Here is a 25,309-nt window from a genome sequence, read left to right on the forward strand (position 1 = left end):
CTTGTCACTTCTTAATGAAAGGAGTTGAAGGAATTTCTCATTTAAAACTGTTTCCTCTATGAATGCACATGTGAACTATTATTTAGGGGCAAAAAGCTTCTCCTCTGAATACCACTTCTTATACTCCATGTTTAATTGCAATGTGTTCAGACTCCTTACTATGATTCACCTTCCTTAGTTGTTAGTTCTCTTTATTATGCTATTTGGTTTTAATTCCCCCCTCATTGAAATACTCATTCACTTGATCAATGGTTAGCTAATATTTTTGTCACATTGCTGAGCTCTTCCTTCTTCCTTCTTAATTTTTTCTTGTTTGTTTTTTCTTTTCCTTCTAGTCATCTGCAAAGTTAAAGTTTTTCTCTACTTGGTAATTTAACACACCAGGATATTCACAGTAGACATATGAAATTAATAAAGATACTGGTCTGGAGTGTCTTACCACATTTTTACCCAAATGATAAAATAATATTGCAAAACAAGAGAAGTAAAAGGGAGGGCTTTTTTTTCCCCTAGCTTTAAATATTTTAATTTATGTGAGGTGAGTTTCAATGAAATAAAGGAATATGTTCTTTCCTAAATAATTTCAGGTGCATTCTTTGTATGGCACTGTGTGCTGGTTTATTACTATGTGGACATGATCACCTAATTATAAAGGCAAATGGAAGTTTAAAACTTGGGAATCAAGTCTTCCTAGACAGTTCTCAATGAATAGAAATTCTACATACATATTTATGGTAAAATTTTTCACTGAGTATTTAAATCCCTTTTGTTCTGTGAGAACCTGGATATAAAATCAAGAGATGTTACATTTCACTTTCTTGCCTCTTGGCATTTTCCAGGAAAAGCAATGTAAAATTTGAGTTGACCTTGCTTTAATACAGTATAAAAGTATGTGCTTGTCAAAGAAATATGACATTGTACTAATAGTCTCTTTCTCTTAAATTGCAGGCTATGTAGTATTTTGCCCTCACACAGAACAATTGTGTACTGTAGTGTGTAACATATAAAAAAACAAGAATTTAAGAAACCTAAATATTTTCCATGTGATCATATACATGTAAATGTACAAAATTCCCAATAAGAGCTTCTGATCTGCCTTCAAAAAAGGTCAGCAGAACAATTTTAAGCTTTATTTTTTCTAATGCACTAGCAATTTCAAAGTGCAACAAGATAACAGGGCTTCATGCATTCTGTTCTCAAAAGACTGTGTTTCCCCTGATAGAGCAGTGGGCTGATATGGTAATGCCACTTCCAAAACTCAGGCTAGACCTGCTTCATGTCACATCATGGCACATGGGCACAGCCTCTCAGGTGCTCTAGTTTCTGGGTATCTGCATTGCATTTCTCAGTTCGGTGTGTGTCACACACTGTGAAGATCCCAGAAGTAAACCAACAGGAATACAGGACTTCTGGGGCAAAGGTAGCTATGTGACCAAGCCTGTGGTCAAGTAAATGTGATCATTTTACTTGACAGTCTCACAAAAGTTCTTTCATGCATGTCTGTGAACTGCAGAGCCCAAATAATTAAGATAAATGTAATTTGAGAGAACTGATGGAGTTATTGAGCTGTCAATATCAGCCACATAACCACCATTCTTCTAGGTGAAAGTGTGACCAGCCCTAAGAAGCTCGTAAAAAGAAAATGTATTTTAGCTGTTGATCAGAACTCGAAGTCTCTTGAAAATCCATATTAGTGCCTAAGTTATTAAGACTTACACCTCGTCCTTTCTTCATGAAATAGATTCTTCATAGGATTAATAGAAATATAAGGATTGGAGTCTAGAAGAAATTAACACACTGGACAGGATAATAATGCTTCCCATCTAGCCTGGAAACAAGGACACAACAAAAGCCTCTGCAGTCAAAGAGATGTATCCTTGTACATCTTCATACTAGTGCAGAATGGATCCTCAGCTAGCAGAGACTGTGATGTGGTTTTGCATACTGTTCCTCAGCCAGGAATTATTTCCACAGAATAGTGACTTTTTCTCTAGGTAGCAGAGAGACCTTGCAATTGAGATTGCTTTCCTGCTCCTCCACCACCACCCCCTTTATTGCCTGTTAATCCTAATGAAATTTTTGACTCTTAGAAATCCAGCCTTAATATATTTTATGTATGGCATGTTTACACATAGCACCTTTTTCTTAAGGTGCAGCTGGTATTAGAAAGCAAAATATTTTTTAGTAAACAAGGAAAGGAAAGAAAAGCAGCATAGATTATACCATCCAACAGACCAGTGGTGTCCCTGCTTCAGTGTTGAGTAGACTACTAATCTCACACTGAATATTGCAGAAACTGAGATTTAGAAAAGATTGGCAGCATGGAAAAACTCAAAAAAAAAAGAAGAGTAGAATTCCCACTGTACAAAAAATACCATTGATCAGTAAAATCAAACAAAATTAATAGTCATTTGAAAGTTTAACAGGAGACCAGATTAATCAGACTGGACATCCAAGTAAAAACTTATTAGTGAGATAAGCAGAATTCTGTTATCAAGAGATTAAAGACAAGAATTGAGCTGGATTTATTGCCCAAAAGAATATCCAGAAATAACAGCAAGAGCAGAAGAAGATTTTGTGAGAGAACAAAATTACAGCATTTTTTAGGCTTTAAACACTAAAATATTATTTCATAGATTAGTTTAAACCAGAAGAGATCACTGAAGCCAATTTTGTCCAATCTGCTCCTCAAAGCAGGGCCAACTTAAGCCAGATTTCTTGGAATCTTTTCCAAGTTGGATTTTTAATTAAGAGATAGACATTGCACAATCTCTCTCCAAAGGTGGCACAACCTCTTTGTGCCATCTTTTCCAATGTTTTGTTACCTTTCATCACGTATAATCAGAATTTCCCATCCTGCAGCTCCACCTTTGCCATTTTTTGTTCTGTATTTCTGTGTCTGTTTTCATCCACATTATACTGTCTGACTAGACACTTATAAACAACAGCAAGTTCTCCCTTTACCTTTCTGTTCTCCAGATTGAGGAAATCCATTTCTTACAGTCTGTCACAACCAGATCCCAGACTGTGTTATTGCATGGGATTATTCCTTCTCCATTCCAGGACTGCCTACTTTCTCTGTGGTGAAGTTCCTTCGAATCCATACCTTTTGAGTATCCTCTTAATGACTGACCTTATCAGCTTATTGAGTGCTCCCCACACTGATCTAGCTTCACCCAAAATCTTGCTGAGGTGCTCTCTGTCCCACTGCCAAACCATTAGCTGACTTTAAGCAGAATTATCTTTAGGAGTGATTCCTGAGAAACACCACTGGCAATCAGCACTCTTTTGGACTTCTTTTGGACTTCATTCTGTTGATCACAACTCCATGACCCAGCAATACCCATTTATGTATCCTTCTGTTGCATCTGGTGCTGGCCAGTTCTACAGATGTCTCCAAACATGACAGCTTTAACAAGTGACCCAATATGACCTTCTAAGAAATATTTCTCCGTGGTTCTTTAGCTTTAGTGAGCTATTCAATAGACTTTATAAATAAATGGTTCCCAATCATGGAATGTGCAGAACTGTTTAAACGAGTCAAATAAAATGCTGGAGTAAGAAACATTCCAGTCTCCTTTGTTTATTTCAAGCTACAGTTGGTGTTTAGATTTGGTTTCTTCTTGCAGACTTCTGTGAAAACTATTTTCACCAGGAGGATTCAGCTTCTGAGAGTCTTTTTTCTTTTCTTTTATTCAGGATACTGCAAACAGTCCCTGATAAAAATTACATTAGTGTGATTTGCTGTTCTGTCCTTGCTTGCTATTGTACTACTGTGCAGTTAGTTCCTGACAAATCAAAGACCAGGGTATGAGTATTGCAAATCAGATTTGGAAAGTGTTTACTTCAGGGAAATTTGTACAGTTAGCATAGCATATTACATTCTAAGCAATGATTCACTCATTGTTCTCAACAAGACAAAAGATGAAACTAAAAGTAATATTTTGATACACTACCATAAAAATATAAACCCTCTAAAGAAAAATTAATGGACTTTATTGTTTTATGTAAGAAATAAAAAGACTGGCCATTTAATGACTCTGCCTAGTAGTATAACAGCAGCAAATGGAACATCAGCTCAAGTATTGTAGTGTCATGATGAAGCAGGTACTTCTTCCCATAGTATCTGCTGCACAGTCATATCAGGTGGGGTTTTTGGTATCTGGGAGTTGGTTGTGGGGGGTTTTTGCCTTTTTTTTTCCCCAAATAAGCAGATTGCTAGTATTGAAGTGAATTCAAATTTTCTTAGCATCATTGGCATGAATTATTTTCCTGCCATAAAAGTTTTGCTTCAGTTTCTTTTGGCAATATTTGTTGTTGTTTTTTTTATTAGCATGCCTAGGATAGTGGGAGTAGAGATTATAAAAAGTCTTAGCTGGAGTGTCAAATAAGGAAGATTCTACATTGAGAACAGCTTTTCCAAGCTTCAGGCCAGATGGTAGCTTTGGGACTCAGAAGCTGAAAGAAGTAGCTGGAGTTATGTCAAGACAAATAGTTAAAAAATAGGAGAAAAAGGAAGCAAAAGAGATTGTCAAGTCAAATCAGCACAAGCAGCTATTTGTGCTACCCTTTTATATATGAATTAATGGATGTATTACTCACATATTAACTTAGCAAACAAATCTAAAGGAAGGAGAACCAAGGCGAAAAACAGAATATTTGAATAACCCTATACAAATATAATTCACTCTATTCACCTGTGGGATATTGTCAACCCATGATGTCATAATACAACTTTTGAATTAAAGATTGACACTGCTACTTGTCCAAACCTATGGACACTACATGGAGACCCAAATGCCCAGACAGCACAGTTCATTGAGAAGCCAATGTCTTCTACTTGTGCACCTGGAAACCTTATACCCTGATGTGACTGTACCACTCTGTAGCCTGCACTATACCACCTCCCCTCTGGAACCAAGGCAAGGACTGGTGTACTTCTAGCTTCATATTTCAGAGCCATCTTAAAATATACTGAAGGATAATAAAGTGCTAAAATAAAAACACCTTCCAGATTATGGAAGTTTTCTTTTTTTTCAGAACTGACATTTTCAACCCCACCCATAAAAGGTGACAAGGACTGCTCAAAACAAAGTTCCTTGCTCATATGTGCAACTTTAATAGTGGGGTGATACCTTTCTTACCTTCAGCAGCAGCTAAAAGGAGTCAAAACATGACTGCTGTTACTGTGCTGTACTATCACAAAGGAAAAAGATACATTGATCACTTCATTTTTTACTGAAAGTGGCAAAAAATACTGATATATACATATAGATACACACACACACAAGAATTTTGCAGTCCAAGTCAGATCAATCCAAATCAGGTATATAGCAAACACTGAGTAGCAGGCATTGCAAGCAAGGGGTAACTTAGCACCATTCAAAGAGGAATATGCTGTTGCTGCCATGAATTGATCTCAAAATTAGTGACAATTGTTTTTCATTCTTATGGCATATTCTTGCTGGAGGAAACATTCCAGAGTAATAAGTTCTACAACAATTTATGTATTGAGAGAGAAGTGGAGTCTATAGGCCGTATTGAAGTTAACTGTAGCTCTTAGCTATTTGTTTAACACTGAGTTTCTGCCTAAGTGTGTGAGATAAAACAGGTTTACATAGCTAAGTTTTATATATAAGAGTTGCTTTGGATTACAAGAGAGGATTATTTACAGATTATAGAGGCTGGATTTTTTTCTTATGTAGATGTGTAAAACCTTTCATATTTAGACAATGTGTTTCCTATATATAAAACTAGAAGGGGAAATCCCCTTATTGATAGAAGATTGAGGATAACTAGCTGGAAGGGAGTAACAGAATGGATTTTATGAGTAAGATTTAAAAATCTTTTTCAGAGAGCCTAACTGCTTCCATTCTCAAAAGACAAGAACTGTTGCATTTTAAAACATTTGGAAAACAGTTAGGCTTGAAAGGCAGACAGAGGGGAAGAATTTCACAGAATTTAAAACCATACCTCTCTTTTCTGCAACTTACTGCAGGCTGAGAAATTCCTGGCATGCACTGACAAGGTGTGTTTAAAGAAAGAACTACCATACTTGAATATTGGGTTTATGTTGTGCTGGAGATGTTGTGGAAGTCTTTAGAGAACATACTGGTATATTTGCTACCTAATAACTTCAACAAGCAATTAATGCCTTTTGAGGAGATATAGTAAAATTCTCAATCAATTTATCTTATAATGGAGTTTAAGAGGCGGTTTCATCATGGTCTACAAGCACTTAAGTGAGGAAAGCCATCTGATGGTAATGACTTTTTAATTCACTGGAAAGTCATAATGAGTTGCAGTGAGTAGAAGCTGATGCTAGATAAACCGAGGCTAGAACCGAGGTACATATACTAAGTAAAGCTAATTAGGCACTGAAAAAGCCTTCTTGGATGCATGATGGATTCCTCACCATCTGAAGTCTAAAAGCTGAGGTTAGATATCCTTTACTGGAGTTTGTGAGAGTTCAAGCAGAAGCCATAATCTTGATACAGCAATTAGCATGTAAAGTTTTTTTTGTTATGTGCTTTTCCATAAATCAGACAGGTATTTTACTGATCTGTTCTGACCTTCAATCCACACAGACTAGGCAAATGTTGAATATTTTTTTTATGTTATTCGGAAACTCCACAGATGTTTGCACATAATGGGATTGAAACAACAGTTTGGTGTAAGTACACCGGTGTAAGACAAAAGGTACCAGACAAAAGAGGGGACACATTTCCTCCCTCCTGAGCTTGCTTTCCAAAACAGGTTTCTTGATAGTTATCCAGAACACTAGAATGAAGTCTGTTCTTGCAATGACTCTCCAAGCTAGAACAGGGATATATGAATCTTCACAATGCAGATGATGAAAGATAGCAATAATCAACATTTATTTTCCACCCTCAATTTTTTTATTGCTGAATTTGGTCCTGGACACTGGTGCAACGTCTTAGATCACCATGTTTCCTTTTTCCAAATGAGGCAAAAAAATGTTATGATTGAAAACTCTTGATTTGAAGCAGAAAGTAGTGATTGAGGTTCTTGTTACCAAGCCAGGATCAGTAACCAGTTTTTTTCTTTTTGTTTTCCTAATCTAGCCAAATGTAAAAAAATAAAAATTAAAGTACTCAGGAGGTTAGTATTGGAAATGCTGGAAGAATATTCAGTCTCAAACTAAAGACTGAATGAATCAATGGCATTAGAAATCAGAAGATTTCCTTGTTTTTTATTTGCAGTGTTTGGGTGAAAGAGTAAAAGAGATGTTAGGTCTTCCTGCGGAAATATCCATAAGAATCCGATCTGACCTTTCTGTTTAAGGATACAGTGTAACATTTTTTTGTTTTAGCTCAATAGATACATTAAAATTCTGCCCATTTAATTTTCTCACACCTGATTTCTCTCAGAAAGTAGAGAGAGTTTAGATACTTGTCAGCACATAATAAAAATGCAATCTTTAGGCTCATTCTGTTGATAAAGGAACTGATACACCTAACTCAGTTTTTACACATGCTATATAAAATTTTAAAGGACTTTGCCTTTCTTAGCAATTGAATGCTAATTAAGGGTATTGATTCCACTTAATGAGTTGCAAACACTTTTTAAAAGGTCAGACCTGAAGTGGGTTATGTGGAAATGTATAGAACTTTCAATATTTTTATTTCATTGCTATTTAAGTATGCACCTGAAGAACATTTGATGAAATGTTAGAGAGCAATGAATAACACTAATGTTTTCCAGCTACGTAAATGAGTTGGATTAGAGCTGACAAGTGTTCTCTGTTATTTGGCCACCATCTCACATTGTATATCCTCAGCTTTTCAATTTATGTTAAAAGGGGTTGAGCTGGAGAACCTGGGCTCATTTAGCATTTCTCCTTCTCCAGCAGTAGCTGCAAGCAGACTGCAGGAAAAAAGGATGAACCGAACATGCAAATTTGATGCTTACACCTAATATTTTTCCATCCTCTAACCATCTTCAGGTTAGGGAATTTCCTGAATCTCTGTAGTTTAGCTGCTGTCTAGTAAATCACAAAAGCTTTTCCAAATGCTTCTTTAAAGACCATTTTTCTTATTTCTTGAAGGCATGTACAGAAGCAACAATCTTTTTTTTGTCTTGTGTAGGTTTGGATGCAAAACAGCATTTCCTGTCAACACATATAATTGTGAACAGTCTAAATGCAAAACTGTATGCATAAGGAGTAAAAAAAACTCACTTGTATTTAAAAAGGTTGAAACACCATGGTTATAAAAAACATGGAGAGGAAAATCTCCTCACTGGGAGTTAAAAAGATGTGAAAGTTCTGACTGAAAATATTTATTAGGAATTTTTACATATATCTCCTACTGAAAAGTGGAGATATATGTAAAAGAGATACATGTAAGTGGAGAGTTGTATATCTGGCCCATTATGAGACCTCTCAAAAAAACCCCATAAAAGAACATGTCCCCTAAGTGTCTATTCATCAGAATCAGTATTAAATATGACAAGAAAAATGTATTTAATTTAATTAGCTAAATATTTTTATCAAGAACTCAGTTGCAGTGAACTCTAGCTCCTTGCTTTTCTCAAATATTGTGAGAAAATTCAACTTGAGTGACACAGTTCTGTACGTTTAGCATGACAGCTGATACTGGGAAATGCCCCATGCTCATTCTGGGGGAGTTTGGACAGAGCAGAGAAAGGATTTTCGTATCTGATTTTAAACATCTACTATCTGAGCTAGTTAAGCAGACTCCAGTTATAATCAAAGATGAGAATCAAGGGGTTTTAGGGTGAAAAAACATGTCATCTTGGAGAAGAAGTCTAAAAGAGACAGATGTCTCATAATGTAGCAGTGCTGTTCACTCTTCCTGACTGGAAAGAGAGCCTAGGGTGACTGGCTCAGATGCAGATGTCCAACTTAGGTGTGATGAATCTCTCTCTAGGGTTTCTCCTGTCCCTCCTTGTTAACTATAGAAATAATCCTTCTTCAGATTGAAAACTTTGGAAATAAGTCTTGTAGGAAGCCAAATATCTTTATGGCTTTAAAGCATTATAAAACTTTTGCCATTTCAAGCATTTGTGAGCAGTGACTAAAGAACATTTGAGCTGGAAGCCAGCACTGCTGTGTACTTTTGCACTGTTTTCCTACTCAAGTGTCCTGAGCTCTTTCTCTTGCCTTCAATATAATCTCATTTTGTTGTAATAGTCTTTTCTTCTTTTCTCCTTTTCAATGCTTGGGTTGTTAAAAAATGAAAATATGCCCAGAGACAGATGTAAAATTGCTGAGCTTTTCTCAAATCACTTCAGTCCAGTTTCCACTGTGTTCATCCTTCTACTGATATTTTCAAATACTTAAAATATCCATGTTGCCATTTCTTTCAAGTTAAAACTTGGTGTCTTGGATTAATTTTGATACAAATATAAACTCCAGGTCTATCTACAAAAATATAATACAGAAAGTAACAACAAAAATCTTATTATGAACTGTAGGACTTTGGATTTCATTTTGTAAATATGTAGCACCTAAGAAGCTTGTTTTTGTTTTCTTTGCATCATGACTGGCAGATTTCTAACTATTGTAAACCAGAAACTAGCTGCCACTAAAGAAATTTTATGAACAACTGGTGTTAACTGACACTAGCAGTGCCAGTTAGCAATACATAAATGAATCATTACAGTGACCAGATACATCACCACATAGTTTGTCAGTCTCTCTCTTTCCACAAAATCTATACAGCATTCACAAGAATATCTGAGCTGCTGACAAGGAGCTCAAGACTTTCTGTTTAAATCACAGATGAATTCTGGAGAGGAATACATGACTCATCACATTACTAGATAACAGAAACTGAACTGCCTTAACAGTGCTGGCTTCATGAGCATTTTACCATGTTCCATGAAACTCCAAGTAGAAAATTGATTTTTGCATAAAAAAACCAAAAACAACAGTGAGGGGGTTGCAGGGGTACAAGTGTGTTGTTCTTCGTCTTTCCAAAGATCACACTTCTTTGGATATTCATGTGGATGTAAGAATGCAAGTAGGTGCTTACTCTGTAGAGTTGTCCAGTCCCCCTTTTTTTTCTGTAGCTTTCATCAGAACTCATCTTCCATGTAGTATTAACTCAAGGAGCATCATCTTTAACCTGGGCTTTGATCACACATAGAGATCTCTAAAATCGGACTACCTAGACAAGCAGGTGGAGCATGGTTTGACATTTCAGTGTAGGGCTACTGAAAAAGGTGATGCAGTGATGGTTCAAGTGCTGAGTGCTGCTTTACACAGCTACCCTGCTGTTAAAGTGGTATTTTGCAAGATAATTGTAACTTGATAGGAATGTATGCTACTCTGAAAAATCAGTGAGGATGCCAGCAAGAGACCAATTCTATATTGTCTGTATGTTTGAAGCAGGTGTTTATTTGCAAGAGAATTGACTGACAATTACTCATAAAAAGATCCTCTTTGGGGGACAGTTAGAAAAGCTAGCAAAAGTTAGTCTTCTAATCTGGATCACTCTCTAAAGGATCCTTTCCCTGAACTGACTATAATGGAAGCCTGGGGAAATTATTCTTAAGTTGTCCATGACTTGAGTTAGCCTTTGTGAATATCCCTCTGTGAGATATACCAAAGTAATATGTGTAAATGCTTACTATAGTCTTTAAACTGACTGCTCCTTCACATCACACTTAAAGTAACACATAGGAAAAATGGATGTAAATATTAATTAGTTTTGAAGTACATGGAGTTCTAACATTCCCTTTGTCAACCACAAAATCTGAAGAGGAATCAAAGTGTGGGTGACCTGCCTCCCTGAGGTAACTTGAATGGCAATAGATAGTTGTAAGGAAGAAGGGAATTCAAGGCCAGATTTTCATTTCATTGCATTAAATCTTTCATGCTGTGCTCCTAGTCTATCTTCCTTTTATCCATCTCCTGTGTGTATGATTTAATAGCAAGATGGATTGGAGAAATTTGGGGCCTGAGAGGGTGCAGTAGAATCCTATGAGTGTATATATATGCAAATACTCATTTTTTACACTTCTATACAAACTCCCTCAACAAGGGAGTGTTCTGCCATTCCAGAGATATTGCAGGGTGCATCCCAGCCATCTACATGATGGTGTGTAAGCTGATGCAAGACCTCTGAGGTGTGTCCTTTAGGAATTGACCTGCTCTTTGGAATCTAAGGTGAGATGCTTCACCCTATTATCTAAGTGGCAGAGGCCACTTGTTATGTATCTGGTAGAGGCCAGTATTCTGTGGCAACTAGGCTGAGACAGCTGAGCTGCCTTTTAGACTCTCTGAAGTCCTATGTTGTTGACTTTCTAATTTAAGAAAAATCTCCATAGAATTCACATTTCCTGACTCTAAATTGAATTCCACTCAAAATCATGTTTCCAAGCAGCCACATATCCTAGCAAACCATAGAATCCTATAGAATTATAGAATGATTTGGTTGAAAGGGACCTTGAAGGTCATCTAGTTCCAGCCTCTCCGCTGTGTTTCTTTTCACAGTGATACCACAATGCAGATGTATCTTTCTTTGCAGTCCTGCTCTACCTTCTATTCCTGTCCACGTGTCAAAACATCTTCAGTTCTGCAGTGTAAATCCTGAGAATTCAGTGCAAAATAGTCAATAAACAAGTTCCATTAAACAAATTTTTAGGTTTCTTATAGCTATATTACTGCAACTATTGAAATTCATGGTAAAGCATGATTTTATTGCTTAGTTATGACTCAAAAATCACTTTTGCCCCATCAGATTCCAGTTGGCTACATTAGTTTTTACTTTAGGCTGTTTGTACAAACCACCATTTTCTCTGAAGGTCAGAGGTACTATTTTAGGAGGGTGAATTTGTATTCTTTTGTGACTGATTGTCATAGATAATGGAAAATGGCAACTGGTTTTGTTCTCAGTGAGATATGTCTGTAAGTAATTATTAAGAAGGACTAGAACTTTCTATGGCTGATTGTCTCTTCTTTTAAAACTATAAATAAAAACCGAGAGCAATTAGGGCTAAAGGACAATCTGGATGTAATTTGTGTTCAATGCCTAACACAGCAGGACTCTAATTCAAATGGTGTTATATGCCATGATATTTCCACAGTTCTGCAATTCCCAGATTTGAGCCTGAAAAAGCTCAAACACTATAAAAAGTTATTTCTAACAAAGTGGATTTCTGGAAATGTTGGAATTACATTAATCTATTCTTTTGCGATATCTGGCACAGGTCCCCACATGCAAGGCTTTCCCAAAGCTCTGGCAAACACATTTTTGACATATCTTCATCCCAAGAAAAATCCTGTCTACAATAATGCTGGCCCAGCTATAAAATATATCATAAATACAAGGTCTAAGGGACAAAAGTAATGTATTTAGAAGCTGATTCTTTTGGAAAAAAAAGCTTTGAGAATGGCAAGAAAAGTAAAATGTAAAGCGGTAGAAAACCCTCCAGCAACACTGGAAACACCAACAAGGATTATTCATCATAAATAAAAGGCATTCAAAATGGCATGGCAAAGCACAATAGCCCCTAGTTGTGCAGAGACTGGGCTACCCAATTCATATTGGAGACAAATGGTATCTTATAAAGCTCATGGCATGTTAAATGCTCAGTTCTGAACTGCAACATGCCTGAAGTTTTTTAATTAGAAATGCAGCTGTGCCAATTAGATGCAGCATATAGTACTTACACTTTCTAGTAGTACAACTGGGGAAAAATACCTGCGAAAAATATGTCTGGTGAAAATCAAGCCAGCTTATAACTTGTGTTCATGTGTGGCCTGCAATTTATCTTCAGCTTAAAAGGCAGAAGAAATAAAATAGCAAAACAACCCAAAACCTTTCAGATATTCTTTCATGCTTAACTACTCTGCAATCACTTTCTTTATTCACTCAGCATTCAGATTGCTTAATACTCTTCATAGCTTGTTTAGGTAATTTTTATATAATCACATAAATCAAACAATAACATTTCAAGCTTGGTTGATCTGTTATTTTGGTCCAGTAGTGAAACTGTGCATTTAGATCTTTCTTCAGACTCTCTCACCAGAAAGATAAAATACTTTTGATAAGTCATTTGGGATTGCCAAAACCTGTGTTTGGTTTGACTAATTTCTGCAAGCACAGAAGCAGGTCAGTCTGAACACCTGCCTCAGAAAGCTTCAAGTGTTCCAACATACAGGATGAGGTCTATCCCTAATGTCCCATTTTTTCCCCATCAGCCAGTTATTGCCCTGACTTCTGCTCCTCAGCTCCACTATGTGTGTACTCCATAATTCTGTGTTACAATCTGGGATGGCTGTCCATTGATGTCAGCATCATGGAGCAGCTGCAGAAATCATCATAAAATACCCCAAAAAACCAAACAAAACAAACAATCTAAAAATTACTCTACTTAGGACTTTTCTTGAGGAGTAGCACAGATGTCATGTTAGACATGTCATTCTACCTATCCAGAGAAAGGCAAGAGAGCTGCTGAAGGGTCTGGAGCACAAGAATTATGAAGAGAGGCTGAGGGAGCTGGGGGCATTTAGTCTGGAGAAAAGGAAGCTCAGGGGCCTTCTCACTCTCTACAAGTACCTGAAAGTAGGTTGCAGTAAGGTGTGGGTTGATCACCCAAGTAACAAGCAATAAGACAGGAGGAAGTGTTCACAGGTTGGGCCAGGGGAGGTTTAAATTGGATATTAAGAAAATTTCTTCCTTAGAAGGGTTTATATATCCTTGGCCAGATTTCTGCTTTCTTCAGATCTGCTAACCAAGTACTCTGACAGCTGCAGTGTCTCTCCAATTTTATTCCAGAAAGAAATAGAGGAAAAAAATCCACATACCTCTCTTCCTAACTACTGACTGGGTGGAGATGCTGCTCAGATCTGCCAATGGTGATGATCTGAGGCAGGGCTGGTATGCTGTCTCTAATTTATTTTGGCCATCTGCTTTTCCTCCTTCTAATTGGTGCATGTTAAGAGAGAAAATATTCTTAAAGAGCATTTAAGATGAGGATGCTCCTGGACTCACTAAAAACAGATTGAAATATAATATTTGTTTCTTATTGGGCAGATTGGTCTGTATCTCAGCAACCATTTCATATTTGGCAAGGCTATTCCTTTTACATAAAGTGATTACATGTACTAAGGTTGTTATTGGTATGAAGGATGCATTAGTAAAAGTGAGAAAAGATCTTTTTTAGCAGGTTCTGCTCACTTGTATAATATTTATGTTATAAATATTTGCAGTTTCTTTGTAAACATTGAGCTTTATGTGTCTTACTAATGCTTAGGAGATGGAAAGTGTATTCAAATAGGGGCCCTGAACACGGGTTTGTGTGCTCTGCTCCTTCACTATGAAACAACAGCTTTAAGGTTTGTCCATTGACTTCTCTCAACATCTCAGGGGAGGCCTTGGGAAAGGTGCATGAAGTTTAATCTGCAGTATTTCTGACCCTATACAATGGGTTTGTTCACGGGGAGTTAATTTTATTAAAGCCCGAACTCTCATATAAGAAAATTTCACAACCCTGAAGAAGCCTGCCTTCTGAGCCACTGCCACTTTGCAGATTGCAGGAGTGGGAGACAGCTAAACATTGTCAAAATAAAAATAGACAATGTGATTCTTGTTTCCCCTGCACGTTCTGGGTGGGATTCATGTTCTCTATGTCAACCAGCTGGCAGGTTGACATAGAGACATAGAGGCTGAGCTGACCATCTAAACAAATCGTGTGAAGAGAGGAACATCCACACAGGTGACTTGGTTTGCTCTCAGAGGTACTTCTCCTTCTCTACCAGCTTCAGATAAGAGTCTAATAACTACCTTAGACTAAGCTTCAAGAATGTAAAGCAGAGCAACACAAATTATACTTTCAAACAGTTTTTCCTCTAGCAAGACTGACATTGGATTTTCAAGGAGCACCAGAAAAACCTCTTCATTCAAGTAGATCAACACAATTTAGTTTTTATTCATTTTTATCATGAATATGCTTTTTTATAAAATAAATTAATAAGCCTTTTTTGATTAATTTAATGATTAAGACCTGCCAGTATTTTGCTATATTGTTTTCAAATGTCATTTTTCCCAACAGTAATCTTAGTTAAATGCCTTGTAATAATAGCTACACTCTCCTAGTAGATATGATATTTCAATAGCGTACAGTAATTCTCACTGACACTGTATTTGCATTTCTTATTTACAATATTCCTCAAAGAATTATGGTTTGTCTTTATCATTTTACAGGACACTGGTAATAATATATGGATTCTGTTGGAGACAGATAGAGTATCGTACAAGTATTGGATGAAATATTTACCTGGCAAACAGACTTGCTGGTAAGTCATTGTATTTTTTCTTCTCTTTTGCCACATTTCAGGTCCAACAATGTGAAGGAAGGTTTATAATCACGTTCAATTGGATTTTCACTAATTAAAAAAAAAAAAACCAAACAGAAGAAAACAAATTAAATTGTATATATTAAATATTTGCAGTTCCCTTTCCTAAATAGCTTCAGTACTACTATGTCCTATTTCCTCTCTCCCTTAGAAAAACATTTTCAGTTTCCACTTTGTGCTATTGTGTATCATGAGGCATTGTAGGTTTTTTTTATCTACAGGTACTCCCTCATCAGAAATGTCCAAAGTTCATTTCACAGGCTACTGCAAGATTCATAAAACTTCTTGCGATTTTTTAAATCCTTTTTTTCACTTTTTTTATTTTTTGGATTGGTCTTGTTTTATTTACTGTAGATATTGTGCTTTTGGTTTGGTTTTGATGCTAAAGAGTGTTTGTGGGGCTAGAAACATCAGTCAGCTTTTATTTGTAGCTGATTAATATACGTCAGGTGCTAAAGAAAATCACACATTTAAAAGATTAGTTTTAAGGTCACTGGCCAAAATTTCCCAAGTTATAGTCTTATTGGTACCTCTGGTTTATTGTGTGATGTTGAGTGAGTAATTTCTGAAGAGCAGAAACTGTGCATCTGTGAGGAGGTACAGTAATGCATGTACAGTAGTGTATGAACTGAACTATTCTTCTTTACGTAATTGGAGAGATCACCAGGTAGCTCTTAAGAGTGACTAAACAGTCACTTATGTTCACTAGGCCTGATAAAACCTACTGCTTCTTAAAATATTAACAAAAATGAATAATATAAAATATATTTTTTTGTTTTAAATGGAGTTGCTTTAACTCTTGCATTTTCAATATTGTTTGCAATGCTGATTGCTACTTCCATCCATTGGGTCTAAGATCTGCACTTGAAATGCTGTTAGTGCTGGGATTTTGTATCAAAAATGTGGAAAAGAGACCAAAGGTGAAACCACCATGTTTGGATTGCTAGGTTGCTGCATAAAGATACATGTTCTAGAGACTGATGAAATACAAAGGACATTTTGTTTGTTGTTAGCCAAATAGACTGAAATACTTGACACTTTGAAATGTCTTGAGTTGGTCTCCTCTGTTAAGTCTTTATTGGGAAGAAAGAAAATATCTGGGAAAAGTATTAGTGTTGCATTTTCACGCATTACCTGGATATGTACTAGGAGGAGGGGATCAAAATATATCCTTGGCAGAAGGGGGATTATTTCTACAGATAGTGTTCAAAACTCATCTGGATGATTTCCAAAGCAACCTCATTCAGTTAGACTTGCTTTTGAAGTAAGGGTGAACTAGACATCCAGAGGTCCCTTCCAACCTAACTTATTCTAACATTCTGGGGTTCTATGTAGTTGGGTGAAATGTGTGATGATCAGAAAACTATTTTATGATATACACACACCAAGGTACTTTACTTAATCTTCAAGAGAAATTTCATGATTTAATATGAGATGAGAGCAACGGGCCTCTAAAGATGCTGAGGGAAGTTGGGGAGCCAGAAAAGGGGAAGTGGGATTACTTTAGTAAAGTTAGTATCCAGCTGTGGGAGATAATTAGGTACTTAATACCATAGATGTACACATAATTTTTCCTGTGGTTTTAAGATTTTATTTTAAATGCTTTTGTTTTAAAGTATGACTTGCTCTCAGAAGCCTGTATGATCACTGAATGCTTTGATTGCTGGAGGGCACAGATTTCTACATGCTGAGCAAAACCTAAGCTCACTTGGGGAATCAGGACTGATTTTACAGAGGGAACTCTGTCCAGTCTTCCTACCAGAGGGCCATGAAACACCACAGGGGAATATGAGTGAAGAATACTATGTTTCTGTAAAAAGGAAAAATGTCATTTTGCAGTGTGGATAAAAGTATAGCCTGCAAAATGCAAAATTAACTACCTGCTATGCTCTGTTCAGTATTGATACAACCTCAGGAATATCCATGATGGGACACTTAAAAAAAAGCTAAAGATTAGCTGGACATGGACCTCTGAGGATAAACAAGGATGAGTATGCAAGATTCATGAGCAAGAATGAAAAGAAAGGTGGAATTGCTTGAGCTGATTTACAGTGATGAGCTTAAAATAAGTGATGGGCTTTTCAAAAAAGAAATAAATGCTTTATTCTCTCCATTAAATTAATCCTGGAGAGAGAAGAATGTTGGGAAATTAAATTGAACTCAATTCAGGGTGGGTAATAGCAGAGAGCTTAGACAGATTGGAAAAATACAGTGCTGGAATACACTGCTTGGATGCATTTTGGAGGGTTTTCAGAACAGGTTGGAGAATCTTCAGTCAGATATAACTGATCCCCATTGGGATATAGGATTAAGTCCATCTCCTGTGGTCTTTCCCAGACCTGCTTGTTTCTGGTACACTGCCCCTGAATCCAGAGCAAAAATTACCAGATGATCTTGCTCAAGGAAACAGTTGTGTAGAAAGGGTGGAGGGGGAAGGGAGGCTGTGGATAAAGTCAGCTCTCTGCTGTACATTATAGTGGCCAACAAATGCAACCTTCACCTGATGAAATTTGTACTGTCTGTCTCAGGAGTAAACAGCATCCACTTGGGCTTGTTGGAAGGTGAATCCCTGACAGGAGGCTCTCATTAACAACCATCTCAAACTGCATTCTCAATGTGTTGAAAAGCATAAAGGCAATATCTATTTGCCCTGTTTGCTTTAAAAGGGTGTGGCTTGGATACCCTATCTGAAACCAACAGCCCTTATATTCCATACATGATCATATCACATTGACATATCTACTGATTAAAGTCATAGATTGATGCTTTTAGCAGCAACCAAAGCCATATTGGGAATCTGAAGGCTTCTAAACACACCAGAAAACAGCTGTGATGGACATACACAGCAACTGTACCACATGCATGGGCAGAATATCATTTTGGAAGCACAAGAAATCAGCACTGTGTCTGGAAATGAAATTATTATGAACTAAATTGATAATTACAAGAAGTAACAGCTCTGTTTCCAAACACTAGGAATCATAATCCTTTTAGCAAATAATCATGCTGTTTATATGCCTTACAATTAGGTGCATGAATTGGGAGATGAGACACTTCTCTGTATATCTCAACTGTATAAAAATATAAGTAGTTATAACAGTTCTTTTCTGTGTAACTAGTAGAATCTGAACTCTTTTGACAAAGGCTTTTTAGAACTGAGATCTAGCTTTTCATATCTTGTGCTCTTGTACTTCACCAGCTTGAATAATATCAATTAGAGCTGCTGCTATACAGTCACCTATTAATTTTCTGCTTCTCATGCCTTAGCATATTCCTAAATTTGGGTGTAGACTGTTCTGCTGGATTGCTTGAATAAGAAAAAATCAATTTAAGATAAAAACAATAGTTCTTTTATCTGCAAAAATTTCTGCCCTTAACACTATTGATACGCATCCAGCACAGGTGCTTTACTATATAATTGTTGGAAACAGCTTGAAATAAAACATAGAAATAGGACTGGCAATCTCAAAAATATTGCCATTGCATTAGGTAAAGGCAGTTGTAAGATTGCACATGTATCATCTTCCAGTCTTTCACTCTCTGATGATCAAAACAGTAGCAATAGTACAGGCAAAGACAATAAGATTGCTAATATCCACTCAAAAACCTTTTCCTGAGTGGCAAATTATTGTGGAGTCAAGTTAGAAGTAGATATTCACGCTGCAGAAATCATAGGCAGCCACACCCAAAGAAATGCCAGGACTGAATCCATTGATCAAAAATGTTTCCATCCTTTACATTTCCTTATGGGTTAAATAACAATAAACATTGAAGGGAGAGACTCCAGCTGCAGCTGGAGGATTTAGAATAAATAGTTAAATACAACACACAGCAGAGTCTGGGAGCTTCCTTCCATACTTGAATACAGCAAGCTGGTTCCTTTTTTATAGGAGACCCCAGGTCAAGAGGAAGTAATTAATCCTGCTTTTGATGGAGAAAAACTTGTAGTTTATCCCTGGAAATATTTAAAAATATTTAAAAAGTTTTACTTTAGAAAAGTTACATTCATCATCATTGCTGGTTTTCTGACATTTATGGACATTTTCTGCCTGGCAATGAACAGTCTCTTTCTCTAGTCTTGAATCACCTAAAAAAGTCAATTTTTAGGTGAAAATTTGTTTGGAATTTGACTCTTCACAGCCCTCTCAGCACCACTGCATTTGTTTAGATCTTGTGAAACCCCAGCGCAAGTACTGCATCCAGTTCTGGGGTTCCCTGCACAGGAAGGATGTTGACTTGTTGGAGCAAGTGCAGAGAAGGGCCACCAAGATGATTAGAAGAAAGGCTAAGAGAATCAGGATTGCTCAGAGTGGAAAAGAAAAGGCTTGAGGTTGACCTGATTCTGGCCTTTTGGTACTCAAAGGGAGCCTATGAGAAAGATGGGGAGGGGCTTTTTGCAAGAGCATGTTGGACAAGGGGGAATGGATTCAAACTGAAAGAGGGTAGGTTTAGATTAGATATTGTGAAGAAACTCTTCCCTTTGAGGGTGGTGAGGCACTGCCACAGGTTGCCCAGAGAAGTTGTGAGTGCCCCACCCTGGAAGTGCTCAAGGCCAGGCTGGATGGAGCTCTGAGCAGCCTGGTTAAGTATAAGGTGCCCCTTCCTATTGCAGGGGAGCTGGAACAAGATGATTTTTAAAGATCCCTTCCAACACAGGCCATCTAACAGTTCTAAGATTCTAAATTGCACTCAGGTAGATAAAGTGTGCTGACAGAATCTATGCTAGGGTTCAAAACTGAGCAGTAAGATGGTTCAGTAATAAGAGTTTCACCTTTTTTTTCCGAAGACATGTTTCTTTTACTTTCTTCCTTTTACCAGCTTCATGATTAATTGCAAAAGTCCAAATCATGAATGGCTTTTAATTCAGCATGTAAAAAACTGGGCTTTTATATATTTTAATGGATTTTTTTGGCCAAGTGATAGTGAAGCTAACTGTACATGGATGTGTGTTATTTATTTAAAATGTCTGACTTTTGCTGGTCTTAGTCATGCTACTCTTGTTAACATAAGGTGATAGGTGTATTGATTACAATTACAGAATGCTTAGTCTTTTAAAGGTGTGGTTTAATTTGTGTTTGTGTCTTCTTGAAAAGAAATAGTTCATTCTGCTGAAAGTAATACAGCCATTAACCAAATACCTGCCTAGAGAGTCTGGGAAGTCATATTAAGCGATAGTCAATAAATTTCTTGGCTCTCTTAAAAAAAAAAAAAGGCCAGTTTTTGCCAGAGTTGCAAGAAAACAGAGCATTCCTTAAAGGAGAACTGAAATAACACAGGTTTTGGGTGTCTGCTAAGTGTTTTGCCTGTTTCAACCCTGTAGGAGGAAAAGGTGACCAAAGGAAAAGTGATTGCATTGCACAGTGGTTCACATCCATGCAAATGTTCAGAAGAAACTCTGACTTCTCAGAATTCATGCAAGATCATGTTGGTTTAATACTACCATTTTATGGAGCATAGTCTACAGATTGGTAATCTGAGAAGCATAGGATTTCAGTCAATTCATACACCTTCTCCATCCCCATCACCTCCTCCTGGAGGTGCTCTATCCAGAACGGGGGTGAGGAAACAAAACATAACAGAAACTGACTTCAGATTAGATTTGATCTTCCAGGGAAAAGACATAAAGTGGTGGACTTAAAACAGAAAGTCAAAAGAATTTGCAGAAACCTACAAAGAGAGTAAACTGGGTTAGTGGTGTGTTGTTTTCATGTGTTATTCCTGAAGTCTGGAGGTATTAGCTAAAATTGTAGGTTAGTTTGTAAGTAAGGATGGCTCACTCTCACAAGACATCTGTTTCTGAAATTAAAAAGCCAACAACTGCATGATTGTACAGATAGCAATCTTCATTTAATACAGATCCATGATTCAAAGAGGTATGTGACTTAAAATCTTCTAGGGAACACAAAGCAATTAATAGTTGGAACTTTTTATAGCACCTTTTATCCAAGGATCTCAAAACACTTTACTGGCTTTAATTAGGTCTCACACTATGCAGTATCTACCTGGAATAGAGAAATGTTATTTTTTAATTCTGCATATAGAGGAACATGTGATACAGAGGTTAAATGACTTGACAATGATCATGTAGAAGCAAATAGTAATGGTAGGAATAAATCCCAAACCTCCTGCCTTTCAATCCCATGTTCTATCCATTTGCTAAGTTTCTATCCTCTGCATTAAACTCAAGGCTTTTTTCTTACCTGTTCTGTAACATGTGTGATTTTGACTACAGGATCAAAGCCCAGGCAATTAAAAAGAAATTCACCCTTTCCAAAGGAATAAAAAAATTGAAAAATCAGTGTAAGACCACTTTTTGCTCTCAGGTAGAAGAGAAACACTTACTATTTACTGCATTGAGAGCTGTGAAAGATATGGAAGAGCAGATTCCAGAGTAAAAACGTTGTCTTTGGAGATAATGAGTAAGAGTTTGTGTTTCTGCCTAAGAGGAAGAATAGGCTGGGCTGGGCTTTTTTTGCAGATGATATAAATTGTGAAGAATGCTGCCTGCAGTATGCTCAGGAATTCAGTGTCAGGAAAAAAAAAATCAATCTTAAGGCCATGAAGGAGATAATCTCCTGGGGAAAGATAATAAGGAATCATCTCATGCAAGTATAGCCCCTGTAGCTGGGAAGTGTTGCATAAGAGACACAAGCATCTATACCCATGCAAACTCTTAAATGCTAGTCCTTGGCAGGAAGCAGGGGGAAAGAAAGTCAATATGCTTAAATTAGCAGATAATAGAGATAATTCTGCTGCTGTGTTTCTAATAGCAACTTGAATTAGGCTACTGGATAGATAATATGATTTGTTTCTTGTAGTTTAAAGTATATTTTGAAAATGGTAAGAGAAGGGAAACAAGCAAAATAACCAGGCTAACACTAGGAGCCTGAATAAAATCTGTGTTGCTTTCACAGCAACCTAATTTAAAGAGACGGATTTTTTTACTTGTAGAATTGGTTATTTGTCAGATGCTGATAATGATAACTGGTAAGAGAGAAAGAATTCAGTTCAATCCTTATTTAGAGAAAATCAGGCAGTTCACGAAAACTTGATTCATTTGCGTTACTAGAACATCTCTAGTCTTATCTTTACATCAAAGCTTGGAAGTGTGAATCCGTTGTTGTTTTTGCTTTAACTGACTCTCACAAATTTCACCATCATAAGCCACACTAAACACTAGAGCTGGCCAACCAGTGCAAATACTTCTTTACTATTTTTCAGTACCAGGAGATCCTAGAAGTTGATGTATCATGGGAAGAAATATTCAATCAAGTTTAGAATAAATAAAGAAATGCTTCCATTGATTAAAGTGTCCACCATTCAACTGATCCCAAGAACAATTATACAGTCAGGTCACAACAATGTTTCCCAGGCAAAACAAGCCTATGCATCCTCATTTCAGAGGTGATGCTGTGAATTAATTCACAAGGGTTTGTTTCCACAGGTTATTTGCCAAATGTTCCTTGGAAATAAGCTAAAATACCAAAGGTATAGGTTAGGAAATTAGAAACTACTTGCATTGCACTTAGACACAGGAAAAGATGGCACTGAAGTGCTTTCACCGTTCACACTTCACAAAATCTGCCGCACATAGACTTGACTTTTAAATAAATAACCAGTCTTTGCAGTTCTCATCACAGATTCTAAAGAGGCAGATGCAGCCATTGCAAATGATTTTGCTCTGTGTTACATTTGTCAAAAGCTGTCAGAACGTAGTAAAAAGGTGTTTGTACAGAGTAATATACTGCTTGAACTCCTGTATGTCTCTTAGGCTGGAGATTTTAGGTTGCTGATTTGTAAGAAAGAAAGAGTTCCAAAAGAGCCTGGCTTTTTTTTTTTTCTGGCTTTACTAATTTATTTATGGTTCACTTCTACATATTTACATGTCCGCAAATTACAGTCAACACTCAAGCCTGAAAGAGGAATTGAATCAGATAGGAAAAGACCAATCTGCTTCACGCTGAGCTACAGTTGCATAGTTAGATAGTAGGAATTGTGAACAATACAATCATTATTTTACCCATAATTTGGGATGCCTTTAATCATGTCTAAAATAGCTTTGTTTAAAAATGAAGTTTGTGTCAAGATTGGAGAGAAAGGGGAAGATTTGGACATATGCTCCAAATAACTCAACAAAGTTTACAAAAAATTTTCATACACACATACAAATGTGTGATTCTACTATCTTTTACATTGTGTCTCCATTCCATTAATAAAGCTCACCTGACCATAAGAAAAAAAATCAGAACCAGATCAAGGCTATTGGGTTCTATATAATGCACCAATTTAAGGCGAACATTTAAAAAAATCAGTATATTACATATTTTCATACATTTCAGGAAATACCATATTTATCTGGAAAACAGACAAGAAAGTTACATCCGACTGGTGAACAGGTACATGTTGGTCCTGTTGCTGACTAAATGAATTTTAGAGCCGACATAATATTACAATTTTAATTCATTCTAGTTTTGTGTGAATATTATTAGCTGAAAATTATTTAAGGGAACCATGAGGCAGGGGCAGGCAAGCATAGAAAAAAGAAAGCAGGAAGAAAGAGAGTTGTTGAAGAAAGAGAGTTGTTACTATCACTTTTGGCAAGCTGGTTTAGTTACATTCATAAACATACTAATTAAGGAATGAACTGATGACAGAAAATGATACCTTCAAGACCATATATGAACCAGTCTTCATTAGTGTGAGAAGTTTTAAATATGTACCAGTGCTTGAAACTAGTATTTCTTATGTTTTATGAGATGAAGTATAAAAATGAAGAGGAGCTGAACCTGCTAACACAATTTTTTCCCTTTTTAAAATTTGGAGCACAGGGAGAAAATTGCATTTGTCTTTTGACAACCTCCAAAGACACTACTTGATTGTCCTAATTTTTCTGAGAAAACCTTGACCATGTTCCAGGGGCAGAAAGGCCTCAAGAGTCTCTGAACTGCAAATTACTAGAGATTAGCAGTTAACTGGGGGGTGAGTTCAAAATATTGGATGGATCTGCTCTATTTTTATGCCTCTGCTCTAACTGTGGTATGATGGACACTCATTCTCCACTGAAGAAAAACAGACTGGCTTCCATTTGAAAGACCATTCTCCTCATTTCCTTTCCCACTAGAAGAAACTGGCAAAGATCACATTCTCCGAAACTTGCATTTTATAAATAAATTTCAGAGAGGGATTTATTTCATGCCATAAGCATGGGTCAGAATTCGCAAAGTAGATTTGTTTTGAATTTTAGGCTTTGAAATGCAAACTATATGCTTGACATAAAAAATATAGCATATCTTCCCAAAATGACAAACGTTATTTTATTCTGTTGGTTTTTGCTTGAGTAGAGTTAATTTTGTTCAGAGTAGCTGGTATGGGGTTAAGTTCTGAATTTGTGGAGAAAACAGTTTTGATAACACAAGGGATGATTTTGTTATTGCTGAGCAGGGCTCACACCGAGCCAAGGCCTTTTCTGCTCCTCACCCACCTACCAATGAGGGGGCTGGAGGTGCACAAGGAGTTGGGAGGGGACATAGACAGGACAGCTGACCCTGACTGACCAAAGGAATATTCCAGACCATATGGTGTCATGCTCAGCAATAAATGAGGGGGAGACTGGCCAAGAGGTTGCTGCTTGGAAAATGACCAGCTGGTGGTGAGCAATGGTTTTCATTTACATCACTCGTCTTTCTCTGTTGTTTTCATTTTCATTAGGATAATTGTAGAGGTAATAGCAGTAGTACTAACAGAAGCAATACTAGCAGCAGCAGGAGTAGTAGTAATAAGGTAAGATTTAATTTTAATTCAGTTATTAATCTGTTCTTACCTCAATGTGTGAGTTTTCTTTTCTTTACCATTTGAATTCTCTGTCCCCCATTCTGCTGGCATGGGGAGTGAGTGGGTGGCTGTGTGGCACTTAGTTGCTGGCTGGGCTTAAGCCATGAGAGATCTTTTTGACACCCAATG

General features: G+C 36.9%; 1 protein-coding gene across 1 annotated transcript in view; it reads left to right on the forward strand.

Annotated features, from left to right (window-relative positions):
- The window catches only part of TENM4 (teneurin transmembrane protein 4), a 1,543,936-nt gene that overhangs the window by 793,056 nt on the left and 725,571 nt on the right, over nt 1–25,309 (forward strand). Inside the window, exon 7 of the mRNA XM_077174070.1 lies at nt 15,198–15,289. The gene's annotated coding sequence lies outside the window, so the exon portion shown is untranslated. The remainder of the gene's footprint in view (nt 1–15,197; nt 15,290–25,309) is intronic.

This window comes from Agelaius phoeniceus, chromosome 2, assembly GCF_051311805.1.
Source record: "Agelaius phoeniceus isolate bAgePho1 chromosome 2, bAgePho1.hap1, whole genome shotgun sequence".
Taxonomy (NCBI): Eukaryota; Metazoa; Chordata; class Aves; order Passeriformes; family Icteridae; genus Agelaius; species Agelaius phoeniceus.